The sequence below is a fragment of the Monodelphis domestica genome, chromosome 3 (genome assembly GCF_027887165.1).
Source record: "Monodelphis domestica isolate mMonDom1 chromosome 3, mMonDom1.pri, whole genome shotgun sequence".
NCBI classification, from domain to species: domain Eukaryota; kingdom Metazoa; phylum Chordata; class Mammalia; order Didelphimorphia; family Didelphidae; genus Monodelphis; species Monodelphis domestica.
Genome location: NC_077229.1, coordinates 312,629,761 through 312,642,683, shown reverse-complemented (window position 1 = coordinate 312,642,683; position 12,923 = coordinate 312,629,761).

Here is a 12,923-nt window from a genome sequence, read left to right as displayed (position 1 = left end):
GGGGATGATTTTTTAACCATAGCAACTCATTAAATTATACATTAAAACACAGAGGTCAACACCTGCAATATGTATAGGGTATGCCCAAATGAGATCACGTATCTCTTTTGCTCTCTCTTCAAAACCCTCCTACACACCTATAGACTCACTTATAGCTGATTAGTGTCCTACTTCATTGAGAATTTTGAATCCAAATGCCATTATATACAGCATTACTTCCATCTCACTTCCTCAAAACCTCACAGCCTGTTTGTAGTCATGAGAGAATTTATAAAATATTTTCCTGAAACTGAGATGCACCACGTAATATCCCATTGATTTATATGTTCAATCAAAAAAGGAAAATGAAGTTAGTTTGAAACAATATTCTTAGGGAATATCTAAAAGCTCTTAGTTGTTTGATATTCTCTTCTGGCTGATCAAAAAATAACTATTTCATAATCTACTCTGAGGTTTTACTGTAGATGAATGCTGATCACATTCAGTGCAAACATTGACTCACTCCCCACCACAAAGTGGGCTCTCAGTCAATGTTTGTTGAATTTCATTTATCACAGTGATGGTGAACCTATGGAATGGGTGCAAAAGATGGCACACAGAGCACTCTCTATGGGCACGTGGGCACTCTTCCCCCACCCTAGAGTTCATTACTAGAAAGACAGAGGGACAGAGGTGGAGCTGCTCCCTTCTCCCTCTCCACCATGCCTCACAAATTTTTTTCACATCACCCACCCCTCTGCCCAGCAGCCCAATGGAATCACACATTGAGTAAAGTGGGCAGCTCATAGGCAGCAGAGCTGGAGAGAAGCAGAGCACTCTGGCCACTCCTCTTTCCCTCTCTACACCTACTGAGGACATTCCTCACTTCAACCACCCCTCTGCCCAGCAGTCCAATAGTAGTGTTCTCTCTCCCCTGTGTGAGGTAAGGTGGGACATGCCTTGCACTCAGTCGGGGCAGGGGGGTGGGAAGGGCATGGCACATGGTCTCTAGTGTGGGGCAGTCACAATATTCATTTTGGGGTCAGGGTTGGGGCAGGACCTGGCACTCTGGCTCTAAAAGATTCACTATCACTGATGCAATCTCTAAGACCTACCTTCTCCTTCATTGAAAAAATGAAGATACTATTTCCTTGTATGTAATTTTCTGGCACTTCTATTTTTTTATAGTTTTTCAAAACATAAATTTATTTAATAGTTGCAGAGAAAATGTGAAAAAATGAACTTCCTCTTGTATGCAACTTTCTGGCACCTCTCTCATTTTTCACAAGGTAAGTTTTGTAAAAATGTAAAAATTATTATTATTTTAAATTGCAAAGTTTAAATTCCTTGAGAGAGAAATTTTAGGTTAAGAAACATGATACCTCTCCAAGTCCAGAGACTGAACAGTTTGGAGAAGACACCATGAAGATGCCTTCACGGACCACAAGCTGCACAAGAGGATCAAGAGTGAACTTTGAGTGTAGTTGATTGAACATTTACTTGTATATATACTTTTATGCCAAAGAGGACTTTCCCCTAACTGGCTTTTTGTCAATGCACCTAGTAATCATTGGTTTTGTTCTCTTTTCCTTTTACCCACAAATTATTGCAATCTCTAAATTGATTATGTTTCCATGATCCTTTTGGGGAAACTGGTTTCCCAATATGATCACAGGGGGTATGTAAAAATGGAGATTTGAACCCCAGATTTCAATCCCCAGAAGTCCTTGATACTTCCCAGACTTCCCTATAATCTCACCTGAGTCTCCACCTGATTGAGATCCCAATTTAGTATTTAATGGGTTTTCTGCCTCCCAAGAGCTCTCTCTTCCTATACTTGGACATTGCAACATGTAGTAAGTAGGCTGTTACATTATTATATATTTTTTTAATATTTCCCAGAGTCATTACCTTCCCCTTGCCCAATTTTAATTTTTAAAAAATATTTTCCTTAATGAGTTTTGTGCCTCTTTTTCCATTTGGCCAATTCTACTTTTTAAGAAGGTCTTTTCTTCAGTGAATTTTGGTATATCTTTTTTCAGTTTTTGGCCAGTTCTGCTTTTTATATAGTCCTTTTCAGTGAATTTGGTGTCTCTTTTTATCAATTGTTCCATTCTATTTTTATGGTGTTGTTTTTGTTCAAGTTGATTTTTGTGTGTCCTTTATCAAACTGTCAATACTTTTCATGATTTTCCTGTATCATCCTCATTTCTGTTCCCAATTTTTCTTTCACCATTTTTAAATCCTTTTTTTCATTCCATTTTTAAATCCTTTAAATCCTAGAAATTCTTTTTGGGCTTGAGAACAATGCACATTTTTCTTTCAGGCTTTGAATGCAACAGTATTGACTATTATCCTCTGAGTTTGTGTTTTGTTCTTATCTGTCACAAAAAGAAATACTTTCTGGGTTGAATTTCTTTTTATTTTTTGCTCACTTTTTCAGACTTTTTCTTGATTTTTAACTTTTAAAAAAACTATTAAAGTTGGGTCTGTTCCTGTGGTGAAGAGAACCTTTTCCCAAGTTCATTTTCTTTGTACATCCGCATTCAGCACTAGTTCCAGAGATTTATAATTTTTCAGTTCTTCCAAGGTGGTATGATTTAAGGAGAATTGTGTTTAATATTTTCCTGGCATGTGCTCTAGTCTTTGAGTAATCATAAGCACTCTTTTCCCCTTGGATTAAGAGACTTGCCCTAGGTCACACGTTGTTTTCTGACTGAATTTGAACTTGGGTCTTCCTGACTTCAGGCACAATGCTATATTCATTGTACCATGTAGGTAACCAGGTTTTTGATAGTGGCACCAGAACATGTAGCCTCAAGGGAGCAGGGGACCCTAGTCATAGTTCTAGGGGGAAAAGAGTGAATAAGTATTGGTCAACCTAATTGTTTGGAATATTTGGTTTATGCATTAACTTTAATAAGAGATATAGTTTACAAAGGTAATTTCCTAAGCTATAGATATTCATATTTCATGTGTAATCTAATGCTCCTTTAGGACCCAAAAGGGCTTTTGTGCTAGTAAATATCCTATGATTTAGTTTGGTCCTACTATAGAAATGCCACCTCTGAACCAATGCCCCTGCCATCTGAACCACACCTATGATTTACTCTAAGGTCTATTGTGTTACATAGAATCCCCCTCTTTTAGGTGAGTCTATTCACATGCCACTAGGGAAAGTAATTATTGCCTTTCTGGAATATCTACTAAAAAGAGTGAAACTCCATATACATAAGCAATCTACAATAGGGATTACCCAGCATTGAATGTCTGGTATTATTACAAATAAATTCAAAGATGGGCACATGTCACATCTTGTTCTGCTACAAATAAGCATGATGACAGCATAGAAACTTTCCATCTTGCTGTTGGACAGAGCATGCCATGTTGCTGTGAGAACTAGCTGAACTAATCTCTTCTGGTATCTCCTCCAGAATTACACAATAAAGTTCAACCTCTTCTCTAATACTATCAGTTCTAAAGGTCTTTATTATTTGATTGCATGTTTGCTTTAAAAGGAACCAGAATTTTTTCTCTCTGTGTGTATGGGTGTCTGTATAAGAATGGTTATTAAAAATCACTCCTTCACATTATCCTAAATATAATAATTGCAGGGTATGCCAACCCCATTCATTTAGAGTATGAAAAATGTAGAGAATAATAAAAGTCCAAGGTTCTGTTATAAATATTTTGTTCATAGAGATCCTTTTACTTTTTAAAAGTCCAAGGAGTTAGCTTATAGTGCAATCAAGAAACCAATGAGATAACAACTGATGCAAGTCTCTCTTAGATATAGTCCAATCCTACTTTCTAAACATCAAAAGTTCTTCCATGGACCATTTACAAAACAGAAAGAAACATGGACTCAGACACATTGGCTCCTTACCTATCCCAGGTATAGTTCCAAGGGTTACACACTACAATACCAAAAGAAACTGGAGAGGAAATGCCAGACCAACAGTCAAACCTGTCAACTCATTGCTTTCCCACTTTCACATACTCTAATGGCATGATAATACAAGAGCCCAGAAGACAGTGACAAACTACCTTTCCTAAGAGATATGAATGCAATAAAATCAATGCATTTATCCCTATTAAAAAGACTCAGTTAGGTGCCCCTCCTTGCCCATTTCTAAAAACATAACAGAAGTATAATAATATGGAGGGAGCAATGTGATAATCTTCTTATTTTCATTTCTCATCAGACTACATATGTTGCTTATATCTTTGAACCACCATTTTAAAAGAATGACAATTTGTAACATTCAAGTATCAGTATACTAATAACCAAGATAGTCAGGATGTTGAGACAGTTTGAAACTATGCCATAGGAGGACAATTTAATGGAACCTAGTTGGTCTGAGGTATCCCCTCACACCTAGCAGATTGGCCAACATGACAGCATGTAAAAAATAGACTCGAATACAGGACTACAATCCCCACGAGCCTTTGCTCCACTTCCCCAGAATGCCTTGTAATCTCACCTGGGCCGAGATCCAGAAGATATTTAAGCTGATTCAAAGGCTTTTGATGGTCTCTCTCGCTTTTTTGGACTTCCATTTTGGAGCAGATGTGGCTTTTTTTCATAATGTAGGTGAGGTTGTGTCTAGGCCACTCTATGGCCTGGACACGTGTTTCTTATCCTGTATTTTCTTTAATCCTTAATCTTCAATAAACCTCTAAAAAAATATAATACTCCTTGCAGAGAAACTAATTTCTACCTGCCTCAGATGCCTCAGTCTCCCCATATTCCCTAAATTTTAATCTTTACAAGCAGCAGAAAGTAATGAATGCCTGAGGGGATGTGGCAAAGTTAGGACATTAATGCACTGCTGATAGAGTTATGAATTGATCCAACCATTCTGGAGGGCAATTTGGAACTATGCCCAAAGGGCGATAAAAGACTGTCTGTCCTTTGATCCAGCCATGTACAGGTACAATGCTGGGCTTGTACCCCAAAGAGATAATAAGGAAAAAGACTTGAACAAGAATATTCATAGCTGCACTCTTTGTGGTGGCAAAAAAAAATTGGAAAATGAGGGGATGCCCTTCAATTGGGGAATGGCTGAACAAATTGTGGTATCTGTTGGTGATGGAATACTATTGTGCTCAAAGGAATAATAAAGTGTTCCATGGGAACTAGAACAACTTCCAGGAATTGATACAGAGTGAAAGGAGCAGAACCAGGAGAACACTGTACACAGAGACTGATACACTGTGGTACAATCAAATGCAATGGACTTCTCCGTTAGTGGCAGGGCAATGCAATGATCCAGAACAACTTAGAGAGATTTACAAGAAAGAACACTATCCACATTCAGAGGAAAAACTGTGGGAGTAGAAACACCAAAGAAAAACAACTGCTTGATTACATGGGTTGAGGGGGATATGATTGGGGATATAGATTCTAAATGAACATCCTAGTACAAACATCAACAACATGGAAATAGGTTCTGGATCAAGGACACATATAATACCCAGTGGAATTGTGCATTGGCTATGGGAAGGGTGGGGTGAGGGGAGGGAGGGAAAGAATATGATTCTCATAACCAAGGAATAATGTTCTAAATTGACTAAATAAAATTTTAAAAATATAGAATAAATTGGAAAAAATAAAATAAAAAAGAAACCTAGTCAGGCTCATATGTAGGCCTGTTACAGATAAATATGATGATAGCACAAGAGCTACTTCATCTCTTGGTTCACCTTTCCATCTGGCTGTTGGCCAGAGGATGATGGCATTTTGTTGTGAAAACTGGCTGAACTAATCTCTTCTGGAAACCCATCCAAAGTTCTACTAGTAACTCCATTGCTTATTGTGGGGAGGGGAAAGGGGAAGATTAAAGGAGACATGAGAAAAATCTTTTAATATTTTGTGAAGGATTTAAAGAATACAGTCTCAGATGTTGAAAAACCCTCAAAGGGCATTCTAGTCCAAGTCATACCTGAACCTGAAGAGTGCTCATGCAAAGTTCACTTGGAAGCCCTACAATCCAGGAAACTGATTCCACTTTGTGAAAATTTGATTTTTTAGGAAGTTCTTGTTACAACTTGCCTAATTTGCCTTTATAACTCATAAGTGCTTAGATTTAGAGCTGGTTGGGCTCTTAAAGGTCAATTACAGATAAGGAAACAGAGAAGCTCTGTTAAGTTAAGTGAATTTCCCATTAACAAAGGCAGGAATAACAGAGATAAGATTCAAAACCAGATGATCGAATTCCAAATCCCACACCTTCTCTGTTGTACCACATTGCTTCTATTAATAGTTTTAGGAACCAAGTAGGGTAAGTGTAAACTCTGTTTCACAAGACAGACCTTCATGTATTTGAAGAGAGTTATCAAATCCTCCCTAAATTTCCCCAGTTCTTCAAATCAATGGAGAGGCCATTTATCATTCTGGCAACTCTCTTCTGGACATTCATCAGCTGCCCAATGTTCTTAAAAATGCAGAATTAAATGTCATGTTCAAGATATGGTCTAACCAGGACAAGCACAGCAGAACCAACATCTCGTTAATATTCTTTCACTGTAGATGAGGAGTTTTTGTCCCTTTTGTGTCATGAAACAATTGGACAGTCTGCTGAAATCTATAAACCCTTTCTCAGAACATTTTTAAAACATAAAATAAACTATATAGCTTTACAAATGAAGGAAGCAATTATAAACATTATAATGAAAATTTGATACATCTCAAAGTAAAAACTCATTGCTATAGACTAAGGTTGGATTAGCTTAGTTGGTTGCCATTTGACACTATTGACATATAGAGTTTGCAGTCAAATCAAATTCTGAGATCTTTTTCAAAAGTTCTGTAGCCAAGTCTTCCCAAAATTGAACCAGTGATGCTATCCACCTCCAGAGAAAAGAACTGGTGGAATGTGATTACACATTAAAACTTTTTTTTTATTTTTTATTGTTTTTGCTTGTGTTTTCTTTCAAAATATGACTAATGTGGAAATGTGTTTTTCATAACTTCACATGTATAACCTATATCAAATTGCTTGCTTTCTCAATAAGGAGGAGGAGGACAGAGAAATAAGATTTACCTGGCATGGTCTATGTTTTCTGAAGCTCTACTTGTGTTTTTTTCTCCCTGTTCCAGATGCTCCCAAACTTCCTTTTAATTTAATTTCTAAAACTTTTCCAGATAACAAAATCAGCCTCTGTGATCCATAGTTACATATTCTATTCTCTTTCCATTTTAAAAAAATTAGTTCATCATTTTCCCTTTCCCAATCCTAAAGCCTCATTCATTTTACACAGACTTTCAAAGATCATGAAAAAGGCCTCAGTAAACATTCCTGCCAGTTCTTTCCATATGAAAGGATGTAAGTCACCTGGGCTTGGTAAAAAGAACCTATCAAGTTTGAAGTTCCCTTACTATCTCTCATCTTACTTTGAAAATTAAATATTCCCTATTATCCACTCTAGAGGAAGATGATCTGAGTTTAAACCCTGCCTCTGCCTCTGCCTCAGAGAGCTAGGTAGCACAGTGGATAGAGTGACAGGCCCAGAGTCAGGAAGACTTCAGTTCAAATTCAGCCTCAGACTCTTAGCTGTATGACACTGAACATGTCATTTAACACTACTTGCCTTGGTTTCCCCATCTCTATGATAAAAACAAAGAAGAAAATGGCAAAGAACTCCAGTATTTTTGCCAAAAACACTCCAAAAAGGGTCATAAAAAGTCATGCACTACTGAAAATTACTAAACAGCAAAAAACAAAAGAAACCTACTTCTATTTATCCCTTTCCTTTTATTTATTCACCACTTCATTCTCATTTTTTTCCTTCAGAGAGCTTTTCCTTTTTATCCTTAAATCCTTCTTCTTTAGCTAAAATAATTTTCTCCCTTACTTCTAACATAACATAACTTCCTAGATAGCTAGGTGGCATAGTAGATAAAGAGCCCAGCCTAGAACAGAAAGACCTAAGTTCAAATTTGTTCACTTATTAGCTACATGGCCTTGGGCAATTCACTTAATTTCTGTCTGCCTTGGTTTCTTCAACTGTAAATAAAAAAAGGTAGAGTATTGTTATGATAGGAATTTGGTGATGAATGAACAAAAGGGAACATATAAAAAATTCAGATTTATTGGTTGGGAAGGGGAGGAAGGAATAGGGCTTTAGCAGAAAATCTACAGATTATCTTACAATCTAATGTCTATAAACTATCTAAAACTATCTTATTAAGCTAAGCAGTAATTTTTTGCCATATCTCACACAAGGAGTCCAATCAAATGGGCCAGGATCTTTAGTTGATTAGTGTCCAAATAGGTCCAGAGGTGAAGAATGCCTTCAATCTTCTTTATTCAAGCTGCTAGCAGCCAGATTCAAAGATTTCCTTCTTCAGTTGTTATTAGGAGAAACCAGAAACCTCTTTTTTCCCCAAGTCTTCAACCAAGGTCCTTTCAGGAGAGAGGTCTGTCAGTTGAGACATAGAATCTTTCCCCAGATCTCCAGCCTTAGGCTCCCATGTGATTCTTAGTTACATGCTTCTGTCAATCACTCACTCGGAGGTATGCACCACTCAGTTTGTTGCAAAACATTCTTTCTCTAGCACATTCCCCCCTTTTTCACAAAACAAAAATCATGATGTTTTTGTGCACAATATAAAATATTTACCAATTACCTAAACTAAGAAATCTACCCAAATTAACAAACAACTCAACTGTCTTACTCTAACTAATACTAACCTATTGTAGGGAATTTTAACAAGGAAAAAGGAAAAGGAAAAGGAATTGAACAATGAACAAGTACAAATGTCAAACAGAAGCAAAATCAAAACAGCAAAAAACATCAAACAAAAGATGAACATAACTTCCATGCAAACAGCAAACTCAAAATACTCTTATCAGCTAATACAGAAAATTATACTACTATTGCAGTACATTAATATTAAACTTAGAGGAAAATTCTTTGAAAATTACAAAAAACACAACATTTCATAAGTTTTACACTAAAACTCAAACCAAACATTAAACTCACTTATGCAAATACATGTAACAATAAATATAAGTGATCTATGCACATAATTTACATATATTTAGCGCATACATACAATATATACATGTATGCTATACCTATGCACACATATACTCTTATGTACATTTCATATTTACACATATTTTACATATATACATACAACATAATACAATTAATTTAAAATCCTATTATACACCCTATTTATATATTTATTTACAATTTTGTTTGATATGTGATGTCATATGTTGTTTGTGTTGTATAATGTATGATGTAGTATGTCAGTATCTAATTTTCTTATCTTATCTTACTTAATCCTACCTAACAAATCTCTGTCTGTAACATACTTCAGTCTAACTAGATTTCTATACCTAAACTAAATCCAAGTATGTAACCATATTTTGTTAGTAAATAACATATCTATAGCTAATCATAGCACTGTTAGTACCCTAACTATACATTGTTTCACTCATTTAAGTAGTGATTCAATGTAATATAACCATGTTTATGTTTTATGTTTGTGTTTTATTATGTTGTTACTTTTGCTATGTCATGTTTTACTATGTTAATGTCAGTGTTACTGTTATGTAAGATTTATGTTACTGTTATATGCAACATACTTACCCCTACTTCAGATCTTTCTTACTCTTCTCACCTACTCTTGAATATTCTTCTGCAAAATACAAACAAAAATGTGTTTGTATGTGAATAAATGCTATGTTATTTGTACTATAATACATTACCCCAAAGTATCAATTCATTGATCCATTTATCCTGTAATTCTCTTCATTGCAAATTTCAAACAGTCTTTTAAATTTATAAATTTTAAATCTTTTAACAATATCCATTAATTCCTGAATTCTTCTCTTCATCTGCATTGTCCTCTTCTATCCTCTTCCACAGGAATGATCCTCTCCTTACTGATCTTTTTGACTGCAGACTCAGTTTGATTAATGATTCTATCTTTCTGCAATCTCTTCTTCATTTTCTCCTTCTTTGATGATTTGTACATTTTCATTATTAATACCATGTGCTAATTTTATATGTGAACAATGATACCAGGAATCTCTACCCAAAACTTTTACTGAAGATGGAGAAACTGACATCATAATGTAAGGACCTAACCAACTTTCTTGTGTTGCTGATGTTTTAGCAATATTTATTACATATACCATATCTCCTGGTTCATAATTATGAAGAGAATAATCCAAAGGACCAGTTTGAATTAGTACTCCCATATCATGTAATTTTTTTAGTCTTTGTTGTAAAGCACTTAAGTAAGAAGCAAGTTGACAGTCTCCTCCTAAGAGAGATGTATTGTCTTACAAGTTTTTGCTTGTAGTGGAGCATGTCCAAAGAGCATTTCACAGTATGACATATGTAAATCTGTTCTTGCTCTCATATGTAGGTAAAACAAAGCTATGGGAAAAATCTTTGGCCACTTGAGATTAGTTTCAGCCCAGAGCTTCCCCACCATAGTCTTTATTTCCTTATTTAAATGCTCCACTTTTCCTGAACTTTGTGGATGATAAGGAACATGATATTGTGAATCTTGAAATTTCTCAGATTTGTGAATGTTAAAAATTTCCCCATTGGGGAATCCTCCATTGGAACAATTCCCTACTGGGAATATTCTCCATTTGGACAGTGAGAACTCTACTTAGATTAGAAATGGGAAGACCTCTACTCCACCTGTACTTAAGACTGCTTTAGGAGAGAAAACTCCTTGCTAAACAATGAAAGTACTTAAACCCATACTTATAATGAGGCAAAAAGTTCTTTAAGCCATGCCTATTTTTAGAATTAATAAAATGGGGTGCTAAGTACCTATTAAAGGTCAGGCAACTTGTAAACTTGCCAGGACAAAAAGGTGAAAAACTTACTAAAAGGATTAGTCGACTCAGCTGTGAATTCAGAATGGGCTGTCCTTTGGAAAACGTCTACTGTGATTGGTAGATGGAAAAACTTAGGGGAGGTGACATAGGAGAAAACCCCCTATATAAGAAAAATGATCTCTTGAGAAGGAGCTCTTGAGAGACAGATTCTAAGGAGGGTCTCTTGAGAAAGAATCTCTTTTGAGGACAATCTCTTGGAGAGAGCTCTTGAGGTCAATCTCTTGAAGATGATCTCTTGAGAAGAAGTCCCTTGGGACTGACTCTGGCTAGAACTCCCTCTGGGGAAACTGTCCCTTTGAATCCTCGCTTAAGCAGATCTTATGGTGAGTGATAACTGACTGACTGATCTTTTCTTTTAGGACTTAGGCCTGGATTGGCCAGGGCTGCCCTGGGCCGGTCTATTCTTTTCTCATTAATTCCTTTTCTCTCTCCTTCTCTATTTCTTTAATTCCTCATTGTATTATTAATTAAAATCTCTATAAAACCCAGTTGACTTGGGTATATTCATAATTGGGAATATTTCCCTGGCAACCACCTTATATTTGATTTAAAACAAGACACTGTAGTGAAAACATATTTTCTGCGGTCAAATTTACTCACCCACTCTTATATCTATCTTCCACTATTTTAATCACTGCAGTTTACAACCTTCAACCATTTTAACTCTTACAGTTTATGGCATTAACTCTTTTAAATGTCACAGTTTATGGCTCCCACTCTTTAAAATCTTACAATATTTTGGAGTTATTCCTAGATTTTTATAGACTCTTTTCAGGATGTCTTGAGTGAAATGCAATCCTTTATCAGAGTCTATTGTTAGTGGTATTCCAAATCTAGGTATAATTTTCTTAATCAACACTTTCACCACAAAGCTAGCTGTATTTGTATTTGGTGGAAAAGCTTCCGGCCATTTGGTTAATCTATCAACAATTACCAAGCAAAACTTATATCTTCCAGCTTTTGGCATGCTGATGTAATCAATCTGCAGACTCTCAAATGGATGATATGCTAAAGGTCTACCACCTAACCTTTCTGTCTGAATGCCCCTTGACTGAATTTTTGGCAAACAGAACAGCTTGAGCAGATCTTATTTGTTACAGTACTTATTCCAGGAGCAACCCATTGTCTCTTTACTGTTGATTACAGCTTGAGTGCCAAAATGACCTTTTGTGTGAATGGCTTAACACAAATAGGTCTTTTGGTAACAGCAACTTTCCAGTATATGTTAACCATATACCATGTTATTTTCTTGCTCCAAACTTTTCTTTCCATTTGTGTATTTCTGAGTCTACATAAGCTTTTCCTAGACCATCAGATTCTATAGTTGATAAATTCATAACAAATACTGGGACATTTCTGGCAGCAAATTTTGCAGTCTTATCAGCTCTATGATTTCCTTTAGCAACTGAATCTCTTCTATTAGTATGACTTCTACAATGGATTACCACTAGCTGTTTAGGCTTCTGGATAGCATCCAACAACTCAGTTATTATTTCTGCATGAGCAATTGGTTTTCCCGATGCAGTAATAAAGCCTTGTTGTTTCCATATATTTCCTGTAGCATGACGCACTGAAAATGCATAATGAGAGTCTGTGTACACATTTACATACCATTAGCCAGAGGACATGCTTGCTTTAATGCAACCAACTCTGCACATTGAGCATTAATATTACTAGGTAATGATCCCTACCACAGTGTCTCAAATTCTGTGACAACTGCAGCACCTGTACATTGAATTCCATTACACAAATATGAAGAATCATCTGTGAATAAATCCAACCTCGGCATATCCACTAGATCTACTACCTCTACACATTCATGTAATGATTCACCATTCTTTGGCAAATCAGGAAGAAGTGTAGCTGGGTTTAATACAGTACACCTTTTCAACTTGATGTTTTCACTACCTAGAAGTATAATTTCATACTTAGATATTTGTTGGTCTGAATATGCTTGAGTACAAAATTTCTTTATTAGTGCTTCTATTTGATGTGTACAAAATACCATCAATGAACATCCCAAAACTAAGCCTGATGACTTCTGAACTAACACAGCTGCCTTAAACA